At 47.3% G+C, this 19,868-nt stretch overlaps 1 protein-coding gene and 1 pseudogene across 4 annotated transcripts in view; both read left to right on the top strand.

Moving 5' to 3' along the window:
• The window catches only part of SPATA22 (spermatogenesis associated 22), a 576,361-nt gene that overhangs the window by 411,621 nt on the left and 144,872 nt on the right, over positions 1-19,868 (top strand). The window lies entirely within an intron of this gene.
• On the top strand, positions 6,517-6,635 carry LOC135051450 (5S ribosomal RNA; annotated as a pseudogene).

The raw sequence follows: 19,868 nt of genomic DNA, 5'->3' as shown, positions 1-19,868 counted from the left end.
AACTCCACCATAGACACACATTGATGGGCGGCACTCACGAGTCTTGAAAAAAGTCTTAAAGTGACTGAAACGTTGAACATTGTGACGCTGTCCGTCTGAGTTATTCTTCTGTTAAAGACTCGTGAGTGCCGCCCATCAATGTGTGTGTGTATGTATGTATATATATATATATATATATATATATATTTCTCTATCGTCCTAAGTGGATGCTGGGGTTCCTGAAAGGACCATGGGGAATAGCGGCTCCGCAGGAGACAGGGCACAAAAGTAAAGCTTTTACAGGTCAGGTGGTGTGTACTGGCTCCTCCCCCTATGACCCTCCTCCAGACTCCAGTTAGATTTTTGTGCCCGGCCGAGAAGGGTGCAATTCTAGGTGGCTCTCATAAAGAGCTGCTTAGAGAGTTTAGCTTAGGTTTTTTATTTTACAGTGATTCCTGCTGGCAACAGGATCACTGCAACGAGGGACAGAGGGGAGAAGAAGTGAACTCACCTGCGTGCAGGATGGATTGGCTTCTTGGCTACTGGACATGAAGCTCCAGAGGGACGATCACAGGTACAGCCTGGATGGTCACCGGAGCCACGCCGCCGGCCCCCTCACAGATGCTGAAGCAAGAAGAGGTCCAGAATCGGCGGCTGAAGACTCCTGCAGTCTTCTTAAGGTAGCGCACAGCACTGCAGCTGTGCGCCATTTTCCTCTCAGCACACTTCACACGGCAGTCAATGAGGGTGCAGGGCGCTGGGAGGGGGGCGCCCTGGGAGGCAAATGAAAACCTTTAAAAAGGCTAAAAATACCTCACATATAGCCCCAGAGGCTATATGGAGATATTTACCCCTGCCTAAATGTACTAAATAGCGGGAGACGAGCCCGCCGAAAAAGGGGCGGGGCCTATCTCCTCAGCACACGGCGCCATTTTCTGTCACAGCTCCGCTGGTCAGGAAGGCTCCCAGGTCTCTCCCCTGCACTGCACTACAGAAACAGGGTATAACAGAGAGGGGGGGCAAAATAAATGGCAATATATATTAATATAAAAGCAGCTATAAGGGAGCACTTAATCATAAGGCTATCCCTGTCATATATAGCGCTTTTTGGTGTGTGCTGGCAGACTCTCCCTCTGTCTCCCCAAAGGGCTAGTGGGTCCTGTCTTCGTATAGAGCATTCCCTGTGTGTCTGCTGTGTGTCGGTACGTGTGTGTCGACATGTATGAGGACGTTATTGGTGTGGAGGCGGAGCAATTGCCAAATATGAGGATGTCACCTCCTAGGGGGTCGACACCAGAATGGATGCCTTTATTTGTGGAATTACGGGATAGCGTCAACTCGCTTAAGCAGTCGTTTGCCGACATGAGGCGGCCGGACACTCAATTAGTGCCTGTCCAGGCGCCTCAAACACCGTCAGGGGCTGTAAAACGCCCCTTGCCTCAGTCGGTCGACACAGACCCAGACACAGGCACTGATTCCGGTGGTGAAGGTGACGAATCAACCGTATTTTCCAGTAGGGCCACACGTTATATGATTTTGGCAATAAAGGAGATGTTACATTTAGCTGATACTACGGGTACCACTAAACAGGGTATTATGTGGGGTGTGAAAAAACTACCAGTAGTTTTTACCGAATCAGAAGAATTAAATGACGTGTGTGATGAAGCGTGGGGTGCCCCGATAAAAAACTGCTAATTTCAAAGAAGTTATTGGCTTTATACCCTTTCCCGCCAGAGGTTAGGGAGCGCTGGGAAACACCTCCTAGGGTGGACAAAGCGCTAACACGCTTATCAAAACAAGTGGCGTTACCCTCTCCTGAGACGGCCGCACTTAAAGATCCATCAGATAGGAGGATGGAAAATATCCAAAAAGGTATATACACACATGCAGGTGTTATACTACGACCAGCTATTGCGACTGCCTGGATGTGCAGTGCTGGGGTAGTTTGGTCAGAGTCCCTGATCGAAAATATTGATACCCTGGACAGGGACAATATTTTACTGTCGTTAGAACAAATAAAGGATGCATTTCTTTATATGCGTGATGCACAGGGAGATATCTGCACACTGGCATCACGGGTAAGTGCTATGTCCATTTCGGCCAGAAGAGCTTTATGGACACGACAGTGGACAGGCGATGCGTAGAGGAGTTATTTGGGGTCGGTCTATCGGATTTGGTGGCCACGGCTACGGCCGGGAAATCCACCTTTCTACCTCAAGTCACTCCCCAACAGAAAAAGGCACCGACCTTTCAACCGCAGCCCTTTCGTTCCTTTAAAAATAAGAGAGCAAAGGGCTATTCATATCTGCCACGAGGCAGAGGACGAGGGAAGAGACAGCAACAGGCAGCTCCTTCCCAGGAACAGAAGCCCTCCCCGGCTTCTACAAAAGCCTCAGCATGACGCTGGGGCTTCGCAAGCGGACTCGGGGGCGGTAGGCGGTCGTCTCAAGAATTACAGCGCGCAGTGGGCTCACTCGCAGGTAAATCCCTGGATCCTGCAGATAATATCTCAGGGGTACAGGTTGAAATTAGAGACAGAGCCACCTCGCCGTTTCCTGAAGTCTGCTTTACCAACGTCCCCCTCAGAAAGGGAGACGGTTTTGGAAGCCATTCACAAGCTGTATTCTCAGCAGGTGATAGTCAAGGTACCTCTTCTACAACAAGGGAAGGGGTATTATTCCACTCTTTTTGTGGTACCGAAGCCGGATGGCTCGGTAAGGCCTATTCTAAATCTGAAGTCCTTGAACCTGTACATAAAGAAGTTCAAGTTCAAGATGGAGTCACTCAGAGCAGTGATAGCGAACCTGGAAGAAGGGGACTTTATGGTATCCTTGGACATCAAGGATGCGTATCTCCACGTTCCAATTACCCCTCACACCAGGGGTACCTCAGGTTCGTTGTACAAAACTGTCACTATCAGTTTCAGACGCTGCCGTTTGGTTTGTCCACGGCACCTCGGGTCTTTACAAAGGTAATGGCCGAGATAATATTTCTTCTTCGAAGAAAAGGCGTATTAATTATCCCATACTTGGACGATCTCCTAATAAGGGCAAGGTCCAGAGAACAGCTAGAGATGGGTTTAGCACTATCTCAAGAGGTGCTAAAGCAGCACGGATGGATTCTGAATATTCCAAAATCCCAATTAATGCCGACAACTCGTCTGCTGTTCCTGGGGATGATTCTGGACACAGTTCAGAAAAAGGTTTTTCTTCCCGAAGAAAAAGCCAAGGAGTTATCTGACCTGGTCAGGAACCTCCTAAAACCAGGAAAGGTGTCTGTACATCAATGCACAAGAGTCCTGGGAAAAAATGGTAGCTTCTTACGAAGCAATCCCTTTCGGCAGATTCCATGCAAAGGGATCTGTTGGACAAATGGTCAGGGTCGCATCTTCAGATGCACCTGCGGATAACCCTGTCGCCGAGGACAAGGGTATCCCTTCTGTGGTGGTTGCAGGAGGCTCATCTATTGGAGGGCCGCAGATTCGGCATGCAGGATTGGATCCTGGTGACCACGGATGCCAGCCTGAGAGGCTGGGGAGCAGTCACACAGGGAAGAAATTTCCAGGGAGTGTGGTCGAGCCTGAAAAAGTCTCTTCACATAAGCATTCTGGAACTAAGAGCAATCTACAATGCTCTAAGCCAGGCGGAACCTCTGCTTCAAGGAAGACCGGTGTTGATCCAGTCGGACAACATCACGGCAGTCGCCCATGTAAACAGACAGGGCGGCACAAGAAGCAGGAGGGCAATGGCAGAAGCTGCCAGGATCCTTCGCTGGGCGGAGAATCACGTGATAGCACTGTCAGCAGTATTCATCCCGGGCGTGGACAACTGGGAAGCAGACTTCCTCAGCAGACACGACCTTCACCCGGGAGAGTGGGGACTTCATCCAGAAGTTTTCCACATGCTATTAAACCGTTGGGTAAAACCAATGGTGGACATGATGGCGTCTCGCCTCAACAAAACACTGGACAGATATTGCGCCAGGTCAAGAGATCCGCAGGCAATAGCTGTGGACGCGCTGGTAACACCTTGGGTGTACCAGTCGGTATATGTGTTTCCTCCTCTGCCTCTCATACCAAAGGTATTGAGGATTATACGGCAAAGAGGAGTAAGACTAGTGGCTCCGGATTGGCCAAGAAGGACTTGGTACCCGGAACTTCAAGAGATGGTCACGGACGATCCGTGGCCTCTACTTCTGAGAAGGGACCTGCTTCAGCAGGGTCCTTGTCTTTTTCAAGACTTACCGCGGCTGCGTTTGACGGCATGGCGTTTGAATGCCAGATCCTAAAAGGAAAAGGCATTCCGGAAGAAGTCATTCCTACCTTGATAAAGGCAAGGAAGGAAGTCACCGCGAAGCATTATCGCCGTATTTGGCGAAAATATGTTGCGTGGTGCGAGCAGCGGAGTGCTCCGATGGAGGAATTTCAACTGGGTCGTTTTCCTACATTTCCTGCAATCAGGATTGTCTATGGGTCTCAAATTGGGATCTATTAAGGTTCAAATTTCGGCCATATCAATATTCTTCCAAAAAGAATTGGCCTCAGTCCCTGAGGTCCAGATTTTTATCAAAGGAGTACTGCATATACAGCCTCCTGTGGTGCCTAAGGTGGCACCGTGGGATCTAAATGTAGTTTTAGATTTCCTCAAATCCAATTGGTTTGAACCACTAAAGAATGTGGATTTGAAATATCTCACATGGAAAGTGACTATGTTACTGGCCCTGGCTTCGGCCGGGAGAGTATCTGAACTGGCGGCTTTGTTTTATAAAAGCCCTTATTTAATTTTCCATTCGACATAGGGCAGAGCGGCGGACGCGTCCGCATTTTCTCCCTAAGGTGGTATCAGCGTTTCACCTGAACCAGCCTATTGTAGTGCCTGCGGCTACAGACGACTTGAAGGACTCCAAGTTGTTGGACGTTGTCAGAGCCTTAAAAATATACATTTAAAGGACGGCTGGAGTCAGAAAATCTGACTCGCTGTTTATACTGTATGCACCCAACAAGTTGGGTGCACCTGCTTCTAAGCAGTCGATTGCTCGTTGGATTTGTAACAAAATTCAACTTGTACATTCTGTGGCAGGCCTGCCACAGCCTAAATCTGTTAAGGCCCATTCCGCAAGGAAGGTGGGCTCATCTTGGGCGCCTGCCCGAGGGGTCTCGGCATTACAACTCTGCCGAGCAGCTACGTGGTCAGGGGAGAACACGTTTGTAAATTTTTACAAATTTGATACCCTGGCAAAGGAGGACCTGGAGTTCTCTCATTCGGTGCTGCAGAGTCATCCGCACTCTCCCGCCCGTTTGGGAGCTTTGGTATAATCCCCATGGTCCTTTCAGGAACCCCAGCATCCACTTAGGACGATAGAGAAAATAAGAATTTACTTACCGATAATTCTATTTCTCGGAGTCCGTAGTGGATGCTGGGCGCCCATCCCAAGTGCGGATTATCTGCAATACTTGTACATAGTTATTGTTAACTAATTCGGGTTATTGTTTAGGAAGCCATCTTTCAGAGGCTCCTCTGTTATCATACTGTTAACTGGGTTTAGATCACAAGTTGTACGGTGTGATTGGTGTGGCTGGTATGAGTCTTACCCGGGATTCAAAATCCTCCCTTATTGTGTACGCTCGTCCGGGCACAGTACCTAACTGGAGTCTGGAGGAGGGTCATAGGGGGAGGAGCCAGTACACACCACCTGACCTGTAAAAGCTTTACTTTTGTGCCCTGTCTCCTGCGGAGCCGCTATTCCCCATGGTCCTTTCAGGAACCCCAGCATCCACTACGGACTCCGAGAAATAGAATTATCGGTAAGTAAATTCTTATTTAAAAAAAGAGTGAAGGCGCACTCAATGAGCAGGTATAACAGGTAATTTAATACAATGATAAAAGCTCACATACATCTCAGTTTAAAACAGCCGGCTCACGAACAAATCCAAAGTGCCTCCGGATAGCAACTGGTGAATCGTTCTCTGCCGCTCAATCAGCAAATGGTCTCCTCAGCGTGTATGCTCATGGACTCAGCAACAAACTCCGATCGCTCAGAGCTGTCCTTCCCGGCCACGTGTTCGTGAGCCGGCTGTTTTAAACTGAGATGTATGTGAGCTTTTATCATTGTATTAAATTACCTGTTATACCTGCTCATTGAGTGCACCTTCACTCTTTTTTAGTGCACATTGGAACAGTACAGCTGTGGTTACGCTGTTTATTGAAGTGCCAGCACTTGCATCGATTGAATTGTGGACTAAAAATCAGGAGATTTAAGGACATTGATTGCACAACCATTCCTGCATTTATATATATATATATATATATATATACACTTATCATCCATTAAGCACAATCACGTCAATGTTACCTCTTTTCATGGACGTTCACCAGTGATCCGGAGTGGTAATACCAGTGTATAGTACTCAGAATCTTTATACTACCTCTGCCTAACATTGACATTGACATTTTGTTCATTCCTACTATTTCTCTTACAATAAGATCTTCTCAAATTGATCTCTCATCAGTGATTCTAGGAGTGGCTGCATCAATAACAATCTACTATCATACCACACTGAAGACACCCAATACCGTCTAACCTTGGAAGCTAAACAGTGTTGGGCTTGGTTAGTACTTGGATGGGAGACCACCTGGGAATACCAAGTTTAGTAGAACAGATACAGTATCTGGTCCATAACTCCATGTCTAACACTGACAGAATTACTGTTCATTTATTTCTTCTAATCTAAGTATTGTACACGGTCTCTATGATATATACTCTACTTAATATGACAGTGAAATACTGCTTGACAACATGTGACATTTTCGTGAGTCCTTACCATTGACCATTTGGTCTTTTTCCAATTAATAGTTTGCAGGTTAGCGGCTTTGGTCTATAGTTCAATATACGAACCTATCTTAAGTGATTACACATGACCTTAAAACCTCAGACGTATGTTTTTAAACTATAAATGCTGTTTGTCCCCAACGATTGGATACTTTTATTTTAGATGATAATAAATAAAGTGTATGTTTTAATTCTTTACTATATACTGACTTTCTTATAATACTTTCAAGAGTGCACCCACAAAAGAGTCTTCTTCTCTACTTGTGCTTAAATAGTTCTACTCTTTGATTTAGGGTGCACCAATAGAGTGACATTATCTAGGGGTATCCCCATAAATTGTCTGTTTTTTGGTTATTTATCTCTTTCTATGCCTATCCTGTCTCATGCGGAATCGCCTCCATTGTAGATGAAAATGTATTAGTATGCATTATGAGATATCTATTAAGATTTCTGAAATGCCCATTTGAGTTGAGAAGCTCTGAAGTGAGACGGGTGTCCTTTGTCGCTGATTGTTTCTATGTGTAACAGATCCCTTGTATGTGCTGTGAAGAGAAACATAGAATTTGATGGTAGATGGGGGGATAAAAGTGTTAGGAAATGTTTTTGAAGAGGATTTGATGAACATGGATAGCTGGAGTGAGTTAAAAAAAGAATGGTTTCCTTTTAAGGGTTTGAGGAAAATGATGATGATTGGTAAAGATTGATAGTTAAGTTGATTGAGTTGCCAACTTAGTTTTTGTATGTTACAAATGTGTTCTTTCAGTATGTTAGTGTTGAAGAAATGTTAAAGAATTTTATTTTAGTGGGGTTGCAAGATGGAGCATTTGAAGTAAGAATGAAAGAGAAGGTAAATGAGGACTGGATTTTCTCAATGTGCAGGTGTATCTGAATTTAAATTATGTGGCACAAGTGTTGAGATTGATCGAGAGAGGGAGAAAGGCTGCATGTATAGTAAAGGTATATGGCTGGGTAGATGTTGAGTGTTTTTAAAATGTTATTTTCTCTAACGTCCTAGTGGATGCTGGGGACTCCGTCAGGACCATGGGGAATAGCGGCTCCGCAGGAGACAGGGCACAAAAGCAAGCTTTTAGGATCACATGGTGTGTACTGGCTCCTCCCCCTATGACCCTCCTCCAAGCCTCAGTTAGGTTTTTGTGCCCGGCCGAGAAGGGTGCAATCTAGGTGGCTCTCTTAAAGAGTTACTTAGAAAAAGTTTTTAGGTTCTTTATTTTCAGTGAGTCCTGCTGGCAACAGGCTCACTGCATCGAGGGACTTAGGGGAGAGATTTTCAACTCACCTGCGTGCAGGATGGATTGGATTCTTAGGCTACTGGACATAGCTCCAGAGGGAGTCGGAACACAAGGCTCGCCCTGGGGTTCGTCCCGGAGCCGCGCCGCCGACCCCCCTTGCAGACGCTGAAGATGAAGAGGTCCGGAACCAGGCGGCAGAAGACTCTCAGTCTTCATCAGGTAGCGCACAGCACTGCAGCTGTGCGCCATTGTTGTCAGCACACTTCACACAGCGGTCACGGAGGGTGCAGGGCGCTGGGGGGGGGCGCCCTGGGCAGCAATGTATAATACCTGTATGGCGAAAAATACATCACATATAGCCCTTGAGGCTATATGGATGTATTTAACCCCTGCCAGATATCTAAAACTCCGGAGAAGAAGCCCGCCGAAAAGGGGGCGGGGCCTATTCTCCTCAGCACACAGCGCCATTTTCCCTCACAGAAAGGCTGGTGGGAAGGCTCCCATGCTCTCCCCTGCACTGCACTACAGAAACAGGGTTAAAACAGAGAGGGGGGGGCACTGATTTGGCGATATGTATATATATTAAAATGCTATAAGGGAGGAACACTTATATAAAGGTTGTCCCTGGATAATTATAGCGTTTTGGTGTGTGCTGGCAAACTCTCCCTCTGTCTCCCCAAAGGGCTAGTGGGTCCTGTCCTCTATCAGAGCATTCCCTATGTGTGTGCTGTATGTCGGTACGTGTGTGTCGACATGTATGAGGAAAATATTGGTGAGGAGGCGGAGCAAATTGCCTGTAATGGTGATGTCACTCTCTAGGGAGTCGACACCGGAATGGATGGCTTATTTATGGAAATTACGTGACAATGTCAACACGCTGCAAGCCGGTTGACGACATGAGAGGGCCGGTGAACAAATTAGTATCTGTCCAGGCGTCTCAAACACCGTCAGGGGCTGTAAAATGCCCATTTACCTCAGTCGGTCGACACAGACCCAGACACGGACACTGATTTCAGTGTCGACGGTGAAGAAACAAACGTATTTTCTTTTAGGGCCACACGTTAAGGGCAATGAAGGAGGTGTTACATATTTCTGATACTCCAAGTACCACAAAAAAGGGTATTATGTGTGAGGTGAAAAAACTACCTGTAGTTTCTCTAACGTCCTAGTGGATGCTGGGGACTCCGTCAGGACCATGGGGAATAGCGGGCTCCGCAGGAGACAGGGCACATCTAAAAAAGCTTTTAGGTCACATGGTGTGTACTGGCTCCTCCCCCTATGACCCTCCTCCAAGCCTCAGTTAGGTTTTTGTGCCCGTCCGAGAAGGGTGCAATCTAGGTGGCTCTCTTAAAGAGCTGTTTAGAAAAGTTTTTTTTTTTTAGGTTTCATTCAGTGATTCCTGCTGGCAACAGGATCACTGCAACGAGGGACTTAGGGGAGAGATCTCCAACTCACCTGCGTGCAGGATGGATTGGGATCTTAGGCTACTGGACACTGAGCTCCAGAGGGAGTCGGAACACAGGTCAGCCTGGGGTTCGTCCCGGAGCCGCGCCGCCGATCCCCCTTACAGACGCTGAAGAAGACGGCAGAACGGAGGTCCGGAAACAGGCGGCAGAAGACTTCACAGTCTTCATGAAGGTAGTGCACAGCACTGCAGCTGTGCGCCATTGTTGTCACACGGCTCACTGACCTAGTCACGGAGGGTGCAGGGCGCTGCTGGGGGCGCCCTGGGCAGCAATATAAGTACCTTATTGGCAAAATAAATACATCACATATAGCCATTAAGGCTATATGTGTGTATTTTAACCCAGGCCAGTTCTTAAAAACCGGGAGAAAAAACCCGCCGAAAAAGGGGCGGAGCTTATTCTCCTCAGCACACAGCGCCATTTTCCCTCACAGAAAGGCTGAGGGGAAGGCTCCCATGCTCTCCCCTGCACTGCACTACAGAAACAGGGTTAAAACAGAGAGGGGGGGCACTAATTTGGCGATATAAATATATATTAAATGCTATAAGGGAGGAACACTTTTATAAAGGTTGTCCCTGTATAATTATAGCATTTTGGTGTGTGCTGGCAAACTCTCCCTCTGTCTCCCCAAAGGGCTAGTGGGTCCTGTCCTCTATCAGAGCATTCCCTGTGTGTGTGCTGTATGTCGGTACGTGTGTGTCGACATGTATGAGGAAAATGTTGGTGAGGAGGCGGAGCAAATTGCCTGTAATGGTGATGTCACTCTCTCTAGGGAGTCGACACCGGAATGGATGGCTTACTTGTGGAAGTACGTGATCATGTCAACACGCTGCGAGCCGGTTGACGACATGAGACGACCGGCAAACAAATTAGTACCTGTCCAGGCGTCTCAGACACCGCCAGGGGCTTGTAAAAACGCCCATTTACCTCAGGGACACTGACTCCAGTGTCGACGGTGAAGAAACAAACGTATTTTCCTTTAGGGCCACACGTTACATGTTAAGGGCATGAAGGAGGTGTTACATATTTCTGATACTACAAGTACCACAAATAAGGGTATTTTGTAGGGTGTGAATAAACTACTTGTAGTTTTGCCTAAATCAGATAAATTAAATGAAGTGTGTGATGATACGTGGGGTTCCTCCGATAGAAAGTTATGGGCGGTATACCCTTTCCCGCCAGAAGTAAGGGCGAGTTGGGAAACGCACCTTAGGGTGGATAAGGCGCTCACACGCTTATAAAAACAAGTGGCGTTACCGTCTCCAGATACGGCCGCCCTCAAGGAGCCAGCTGATAGGAAGCTGAAAAATAGCCTAAGAAGTATATACACACATACTGGTGTTATACTACGACCAGCAATCGCCTCAGACTGGATGTGCAGCGCTGAGGGGGCTTGGTCGGATTTCCTGACTGAAAATTTTGATACCCTTGACAGGGACAAGATTTTATTGTCTATAGAGCATTTTAAGGATGCATTTCTATATATGCGTGATGCGCAGAGGGATATTTGCATTCTGGCATCAAGAGTAAATGTGATGTCCATATCTGCCAGACGAAGACACGACAGTGGTCAGGTGAGGCAGATTCCAGACGGCACATGGAAGTATTGCCGTATAAAGGGGCGGTCCATCGGACCTGGTGGCCATGGCGACAGCTGAAAAATCCACCTTTTGTTCCCCGAGTCACATCTCAGCAGAAAAGGACACAGTCTTTTCAGTCTCAGTCCTTTCGTCCCCATACGGGCAGGCGGGCAAAGGCCAGTCATATCTGCCCAGGGGTAGAGAAAAGGGAAGAAGACTGCAGCAAGCAGCCCACTCCCAGGAACAGAAGCCCTTCACAGCTTCTGCCAAGTCCGCAGCATGACGCTGGGGCAGTACAAGTGGACTCAGGTGCGGTAGGGGGTCATCTCAAGAGTTTCAGCACGCAGTGGGCTCACTCGCAAGGGGACTCCTGGATCCTACATGTAGTATCCCAGGTGTACATTGGAAATTCGAGACGTCTCCTCCTCACAAGTTCCGGAAGTCTGTTTTACCAACGTCTACCTCCGACAGGGAGGCAGTATTGGAAACAATTCACAGGCTGTATTCCCAGCAGGTGATAATCAAAGTACCCCTCCTACAACAAGGGAGGGGGTATTATTCCACACTATATTGTGGTACTGAAGCCAAACGGCTCGGTGAGATCTGGAATATTTGAACACTTACATACAAGCGTTCAAATCAAGATGGAGTCACTCAGAGCAGTGATAGCGAACCAGGAAGAAGGGGACGAGATGGTGTCACTGGATATCAGGGACATTTACCTACATGTCCAAATTTGCCCTTCTCACCAAGGGTACTTCAGGTTCGTGGTACAGAACTGTCACTATCAGTTCAGACGCTGCCGTTTGGATTGTCCACGGCGCCCCGGGTCTTTACCAAGGTAATGGCCGAAATGATGATTCTTCTTAAAAGAAACTTGGACGCTTTCCTGATAAGGGCAAGGTCCAGAGAACAGTTGGAGGTCGGAGTAGCACTATCTTTAATAGTTCTACGACAGCACGAGTGGATTCTAAATATTCCAAAATCGTAGCTTTTCCGAGGACACGTCTACTGTTCCTAGGGATGATTCTGGACACAGTCCAGAAAAAGGTGTTTCTCCCAGAGGAGAAAACCAGGGAGTTATCCGAGCTAATCGGGATCCTCCTAAAACCAGGAAAAGTGTCAGTGCATCATTGCACAAGAGTCCTGGTAAAAATGGTGGCTTATTACGAAGCAATTCCATTCGGCAGATTTCACGCAAGAACTCTTCAGTGGGATCTGCTGGACAAATGGTCCGGATCGCATCTTCAGATGCATCAGCGGATAACCCTATATCCAAGGACAAGGGTGTCTCTCCTGTGGTGATTACAGAGTGCTCATCTTCTAGAGGGCCACAGATTCAGCATTCAGGATTGGATGCTGGTAACCACGGAGGCCAGCCTGAGAGGCTGGGGAGCAGTCACACAGGGAAAAAAATTTCCAGGAAAGTGTGATCAAGTCTGGAGAATTCTCTCCACATAGATGGAGCTAAGAGTGAAATTATAAGGCTCTAAACTTAGCAAGACCTCTGCTTCAAGGTCAGCCGGTATTGATCCAGTGGGATAACATCACGGCAGTCGCCCACGTAAACAGAAAGGGCGACACAAGAAGCTGGAGGGCAGTGAAAACACTGCAAGGATTTTTCGCTAGGCGGAAAATCATGTGATAGCACTGTCAGCAGTGTTCTCTCCGGGAGTGGACGACTGGGAAGCAGACTTCCTCAGCAGGCATGACCTCCACCTGGGAGAGTGGGAACTTCATAGGGAAGTTTTTCCGCATGATTGTGAGCCATTGGCAAAGACCAAAGGTAGAAATGATGGCGTCCCGCCCGAACAAAAAACGGGACAGGTATTGCGCCAGGTCATGAGACCTTCAGGCGATAGCTGTGGATGTCCTGGTAACACCGTGGGTGTAACAGTCGGTGTATGTGTTCCCTCCTCTGCTTCTCATAACCAAGGTATTGAGAATTACAAGACATAGAGGAGTATGAACTATACTCGTGACTCCGGATTGGCCAAGAGGGACTTGGTACCCGGAACTTCAAGAGATGCTCACAGAGGACTAAGGGCCTGGGGAGCTAAGAAGGGACTTGCTTCAGCAGGTACCATGTCTATTCCAAGACTTACCGCGGCTGCGTTTGACGGCATGGCGGTTGAATGCCGGATCCTGAAGGAAAAAGGCATTCCATAAGAGGTCATACCTACCCTGGTCAAAGCCAGGAAGGAGGTGATCGCACAACGTCATCACCACATGTGGTGAAAATATGTTGCGTGGGTGAGGCCAGGAAGGCCCCACGAAGAAAATTCAACTAGGTCGATTTCTACACTTCCTGAAAACAGGAGTGTTTTGAGCCTAAAATTGGGGTTCTTTAAGGTTTTAAGTTTCGGCCCTGTAGAATTTCTTCCGAAAAGAATTGACTTCAGTTCCTGAAGTCCAGATTGTCAAGGGAGTATTGCATATACACCCCTTTTTGTGCCTCTAGTGGCACCGTGGGATCTCAACATAGTGTTGGGATTCCTTAAAATCATATTGGTTTGAACCGCTCAAATCTGTGGATTTGAAATATATCACATGGAAAGTGAACATGCTGTTGACCAATATCTCACATGGACAGTGACCATGCTGTTGGTCCTGGCCTCGGCCAGGCCTTTGTCAGAATGGGCGGCTTTGTCTTGCAAAAGCCCATATTTAATTTTCCATTCGGACAGGACAGAACTGGGACTCGTCTCCAGTTTTCTTCCTAAGGGGGTGTCAGGTTTTTCACCTGAAACAACCTATTATGGTGCCTGCGGCTTCTAGGGACTTGGAGGACTCCAAGTTACTAGACGTTGTCAGGACCCTAAAATATATATATATATATATATATATATATATATATATAGTTTAGGACGGCTGGAGTCAGAAAGTCTGACTTGCTGTTTATATTGTATGGCACCCAACAAGATGGGTGCTCCTGCGTCTAAACAGACGATTGCACGTTGGATCTGTAGCACAATCCAACTTGCACATTCTGTGGCAGGCGTGCCACAGCCTAAATCTGTAAAGGCCAACTCCACTAGGAAAGTGGGCGCATCTTGGGCGGCTGCCCAAGGGGTCTCGGCATTACAACTTTGCCGAGCAGCTACGTGGTCAGGGGAGAACACGTTTGTAAAATTTTACAAATTTGATACTCTGGCTAAGGAGGACCTGGAGTTCTCTCATTCGGTGCTGCAGAGTCATCCGCACTCTCCCGCCCGTTTGGGAGCTTTGGTATAATCCCCATGGTCCTGACGGAGTCCCCAGCATCCACTAGGACGTTAGAGAAAATAAGAATTTACTTACCGATAATTCTATTTCTCGTAGTCCGTAGTGGATGCTGGGCGCCCATCCCAAGTGCGGTTTGTCTGCAATGCTTGTACATAGTTATTGTTACAAAAATCGGGTTATTCTTGTTGTGAGCCATCTTTTTCAGAGGCTACTTCGTTTTGTTATCATACTGTTAACTGGGTTCAGATCACAAGTGGTACGGTGTGATTGGTGTGGCTGGTATGAGTCTTACCCGGGATTCAAGATCCTTCCTTATTGTGTACGCTCGTCCGGGCACAGTACCTAACTGAGGCTTGGAGGAGGGTCATAGGGGGAGGAGCCAGTACACACCATGTGACCTAAAAGCTTTTTTAGATGTGCCCTGTCTCCTGCGGAGCCCGCTATTCCCCATGGTCCTGACGGAGTCCCCAGCATCCACTACGGACTACGAGAAATAGAATTATCGGTAAGTAAATTCTTATTTTTTCCTGAATCAGATAAATTAAATGAAGTGTGTGATGATGCGTGGGTTTCCCCCGATAGAAAATTATTGGCGGTATACCCTTTCCCGCCAGAAGTTAAGGCGCGGTGGGAAACACCCCTCAGGGTGGATAAGGCGCTCACACGCTTATCAGAACAAGTGGCGGTACCATCTACGGATAGGGCCGTACTTAAGGAGCCAGCTGATAGGAGGCTGAAAAATATCCTAAAAAGTATACACACACATGCTGGTGTTATACTGCGACCAGCGATCGCCTCAGCCTGGATGTGCAGAGCTGAGGTGGCTTGGTCGGATTCCCTGACTAAAAATATTGATACCTTTGACAGGGACAGTATTTTATTGACTATAGAGCATTTAAAGGATGCATTTCTATATATGCGAGATGCGCAGAGGGATATTTGCACTCTGGCATCAAGAGTAAATGCGATGTCCATATCTGCAAGAAGATGTTTATGGACACGACAGTGGTCAGGTGATGCAGATTCCAAACGGCACAAAGATGTATTGCCGTATAAAGGGGAGGAGTTATTTGGGGTCGGTCCATGGGACCTGGTGGCCAGGGCAACTGCTGGAAAATCCACCGTTTTTTACCCTAAGTCACATCTCTGCAGAAAAAGACACCGTCTTTTCAGCCTCAGTCCTTTCGTCCCTATAAGAGTCATATCTGCCCAGGGATAGAGGAAAGGGAAGAAGACTGCAGCAGGCAGCCCATTCCCAGGAACAGAAGCCCTCCACCGCTTCTACCAAGTTCTCAGCATGACGCTGGGACCGTACAGGACCCCTGGATCCTACAAGTAGTATCCAAGGGGTACAGATTGGAATGTCGAGAGGTTTCCCCCCTCGCAGGTTCCTGTAGTCTGCTGTACCAATGTCTCCCTCCGACAGGGAGGCAGTATTGAAAACAATTCACAAGCTGTATTCCCAGCAGGTGATAATAAAATTACTCCTCCGACAACAAGGAAAGGGGTATTACTCCACACTATATGGTGGTACTGAAGGCTAGGTGAGACCTATTCTAAATCTGAAAAATTTGAACACTTACAAGGCTTCAAATCCAGATGGAGTCACTCAGAGCAGTGATAGCAAATGTCCCGGGACATCAGGGATGCTTACCTCCATGTCCCAAAATTTGCTTTTTCTCACCAAGGGTACCTCAGGTTCGTGGTACAGAACTGTCACTATCAGTTTCAAGACGATGCCGTTGGATTGTCCAAGGCACCCCGGGTCCTTACCAAGGTAATGACCGAAAGGAGGATTCGTCTTCAAAGAAAATGGACGACCTCCTGATAAGAACAAGGTCCAGAGAACAGTTGGAGGTCGGAGTAGCACTATCTCAAGTAGTTCTACGACAGCACGGGTGGATTCTAAATATTCCAAAACCGCAGTTGTTCCGACGACACGTCTGCTGGTCCTAGGGATGATTCTGGACACAGTCCAGGAAAAGGTGTTTCTCCCAGAGGAGAAAGCCAGGGAGTTATCCGAGCTAATCGGGATCCTCCTAAAACCAGGAAAAGTGTCAGTGCATCATTGCACAAGAGTCCTGGTAAAAATGGTGGCTTATTACGAAGCGCTTCCATTCGGCAGATTTCACGCAAGAACTCTTCAGTGGGATCTGCTGGACAAATGGTCCGGATCGCATCTTCAGATGCATCAGCGGATAACCCTATATCCAAGGACAAGGGTGTCTCTCCTGTGGTGATTACAGAGTGCTCATCTTCTAGAGGGCCGCAGATTCGGCATTCAGGATTGGATGCTCGTGACCACGGAGGCCAGCCTGAGAGGCTGGGGAGCAGTCACACAAGGAGTGTGATCAAGTCTGGAGAATTCTCTCCACATAAATATACTGGAGCTAAGAGCAAATTTATAATGCTCTAAGCTTAGCAAGACCTCTGCTTCAAGGTCAGCCGGTATTGATCCAGTGGGATAACATCACGGCAGTCGCCCACGTAAACAGAAAGGGCGGCACAAGAAGCAGGAGGGCAGTGGCAGAACTGCAAGGATTTTTCGCTAGGCGGAAAATCATGTGATAGCACTGTCAGCAGTGTTCATTCCGGGAGTGGACGACTGGGAAGCAGACTTCCTCAGCAGGCACGACCTCCACCCGGGAGAGTGGGAACTTCATCGGGAAGTTTTCCGCATGATTGTGAACCGTTGGGAAAGACCAAAGGTGGACATGATGGCGTCCCGCCCGAACAAAAAATGGGACAGGTATTGCGCCAGGTCACGAGACCTTCAGGCGATAGCTGTGGACGTCCTGGTAACACCGTGGGTGTAACAGTCGGTGTATGTGTTCCCTCCTCTGCTTCTCATAACCAAGGTATTGAGAATTATAAGACATAGAGGAGTAAGAACTATACTCGTGGCTCCGGATTGGCCAAGAGGGACTTGGTAACCGGAACTTCAAGAGATGCTCACAGAGGACTAATGGCCTCGGGAGCTAAGAAGGGATTTGCTTTCAGCAAGTACCATGTCTGTTCCAAGAGGAACCGTGGCATCGGCCTTTAAGAAAGGACCTGCTCCAGCAGGGACCTTGTCTGTTCCAAGACTTACCGCGACTGCGTTTGACGGCATGGCGGTTTTGAACGCCGGATCCTAAGGGAAAAGGCATTCCGGAAGAGGTCATACCTACCCTGGTCAAAGCCAGGAAGGAGGTGACCGCACAACGTTATCACCACATGTGGTAAAAATATGTTGCGTGGGTGAGGCCAGGAAGGCCCCACGAAAAAAATTTCAACTAGGTCGATTTCTGCACTTCCTGCAAACAGGAGTGTCTATGAGCCTCAAATTGGGGTCCATTAAGGTTCAAGTTTCGGCCATATAGATTTTCTTCCAGAAAGAATTGGCTTCAGTTCCTGAAGTCCAGACGTTTGTCAAGGGAGTATTGCATATACAGCCCTTGTGTGCCTCCAGTGGCACCGTGGGATCTCAACGTAGTGTTGGGATTCCTCAAATCATATTGGTTTGAACCACTCAAATCTGTGGATTTGAAATATCTCACATGGAAAGTGACCATGCTGTTGGCCCTGGCCTCGGCCAGGCGATTGTCAAAATTGGCGGCTTTGTCTTACAAAAGCCCATATTTGATTTTCCATTCGGACAGGGCAGAACAGCGGACTCGTCCCCAGTTTCTTCCTAAGGTGGTGTCAGCGTTTCACCTGAAACAACCTATTGTGGTGCCTGCGGCTACTAGGGACTTGGAGGACTCCAAGTTGCTAGACGTTGTCAGGGCCCTGAAAATATAGATATATATATATAATTCCAGGACGGCTGGAGTCAGAAAGTCTGACTTGCTGTTTATATTGTAGGCACCCAAAAAGCTGGGTGCTCCTGCTTCTAAGCAGACTATTGCTCGTTGGATTTGTAGTACAATTCAGCTTGCACATTCTGTGGCAGGCCTGCCACAGCCAAAATCTGTAAATGCCCATTCCACAAGGAAGGTGGGCTCATCTTGGGCGGCTGCCCGAGGGGTCTCGGCTTTACAACTTTGCCGAGCAGCTACTTGGTCAGGGGCAAACACGTTTGCTAAATTCTACAAATTTGATACCCTGGCTGAGGAGGACCTGGAGTTCTCTCATTCGGTGCTGCAGAGTCATCCGCACTCTCCCGCCCGTTTGGGAGCTTTGGTATAATCCCCATGGTCCTGACGGAGTCCCCAGCATCCACTAGGACGTTAGAGAAAATAAGATTTTACTTACCGATAAATCTATTTCTCATAGTCCGTAGTGGATGCTGGGCGCCCATCCCAAGTGCGGATTGTCTGCATTACTTGTACATAGTTATTGTTACAAAAAAATCGGGTTATTATTGTTGTGAGCCATCTTTTTTAGAGGCTACTTCATTGTTATCATACTGTTAACTGGGTTCAAATCACAAGTTGTACGGTGTGATTGGTGTGGCTGGTATGAGTCTTACCCGGGATTCAAGATCCTTCCTTATTGTGTACGCTCGTCCGGGCACAGTACCTAACTGAGGCTTGGAGGAGGGTCATAGGGGGAGGAGCCAGTACACACCATGTGATCCTAAAAGCTTGCTTTTGTGCCCTGTCTCCTGCGGAGCCGCTATTCCCCATGGTCCTGACGGAGTCCCCAGCATCCACTACGGACTATGAGAAATAGATTTATCGGTAAGTAAAATCTTATTATAAAAAGCAAAAGCCTTTGAGGTGTGTAAATAGTATAATGAGAAGTTTGCGGAAATTAGGTTTGTTAGATGTAAGAATAACTTTAAGCCAAGGATGAAGGTTGTGAAAAGTTTCAGATAATATTTTTTGAGCTCAAAGTAGATGGAGAATATAGGGAAGAAAGTAAAAGTGGTATGCAAAATAAGTAGAGAGGATTTCTATGGATGAGATTACATGGGATATGGCTGGTGCAAGAGGTTATGAAAGAGTGATTTGTTGAGAATAGATGGATGTCCAAGAAGACAGTGTCGAGTTTTTATTAAGTGTTTATGTGTGGAATTGTAAGTATTCATGGAAGGATTTGAGTGGGATGTGTAGGAAGCTGACTTCACTTCAAAGAGTAATATGGAAAGTAACTTTGGATAAAGGGTTTGTGGAAAAATAAATGAAAGATTGTTGTTGCTGATAATGGCGTGTGTACTGGAATGACAGATACAGCTAGGTCTTACCAGTAAGCCAGTGATCCCCAACAGGGGAATGGGGGCTTATGTTCCTTGTGCACGATTCTGCCGTCCTGTTCTCCCAGGACGCAATGATTGTACTGCACTTATTCTCCACCCCTTGAATGATGAACACTATTACTTTTTTTCTCTTTTTTTTTTTTTTTTTAACAGTTTACTAATAGATTGGTCCATCTAGACCCTATTGGACATTTCTATATTTTATAAAATAAAGCAGCACAAATAACTGTCCCCTACTGCTGTACGATTAATGGGTGTGCCCTGAATGAATACACTTCATAAAAATTATAGTGACTCAAGCCTCTTCAGGAGTCGCATGGAAGTCAGCCGAATCTCTGCTTGCAGTTAAATGGGTTTA

This window comes from Pseudophryne corroboree, chromosome 2 (genome assembly GCF_028390025.1).
Source record: "Pseudophryne corroboree isolate aPseCor3 chromosome 2, aPseCor3.hap2, whole genome shotgun sequence".
Classification (NCBI taxonomy): domain Eukaryota; kingdom Metazoa; phylum Chordata; class Amphibia; order Anura; family Myobatrachidae; genus Pseudophryne; species Pseudophryne corroboree.
This window is presented reverse-complemented; position numbering and strand designations above follow the sequence as displayed.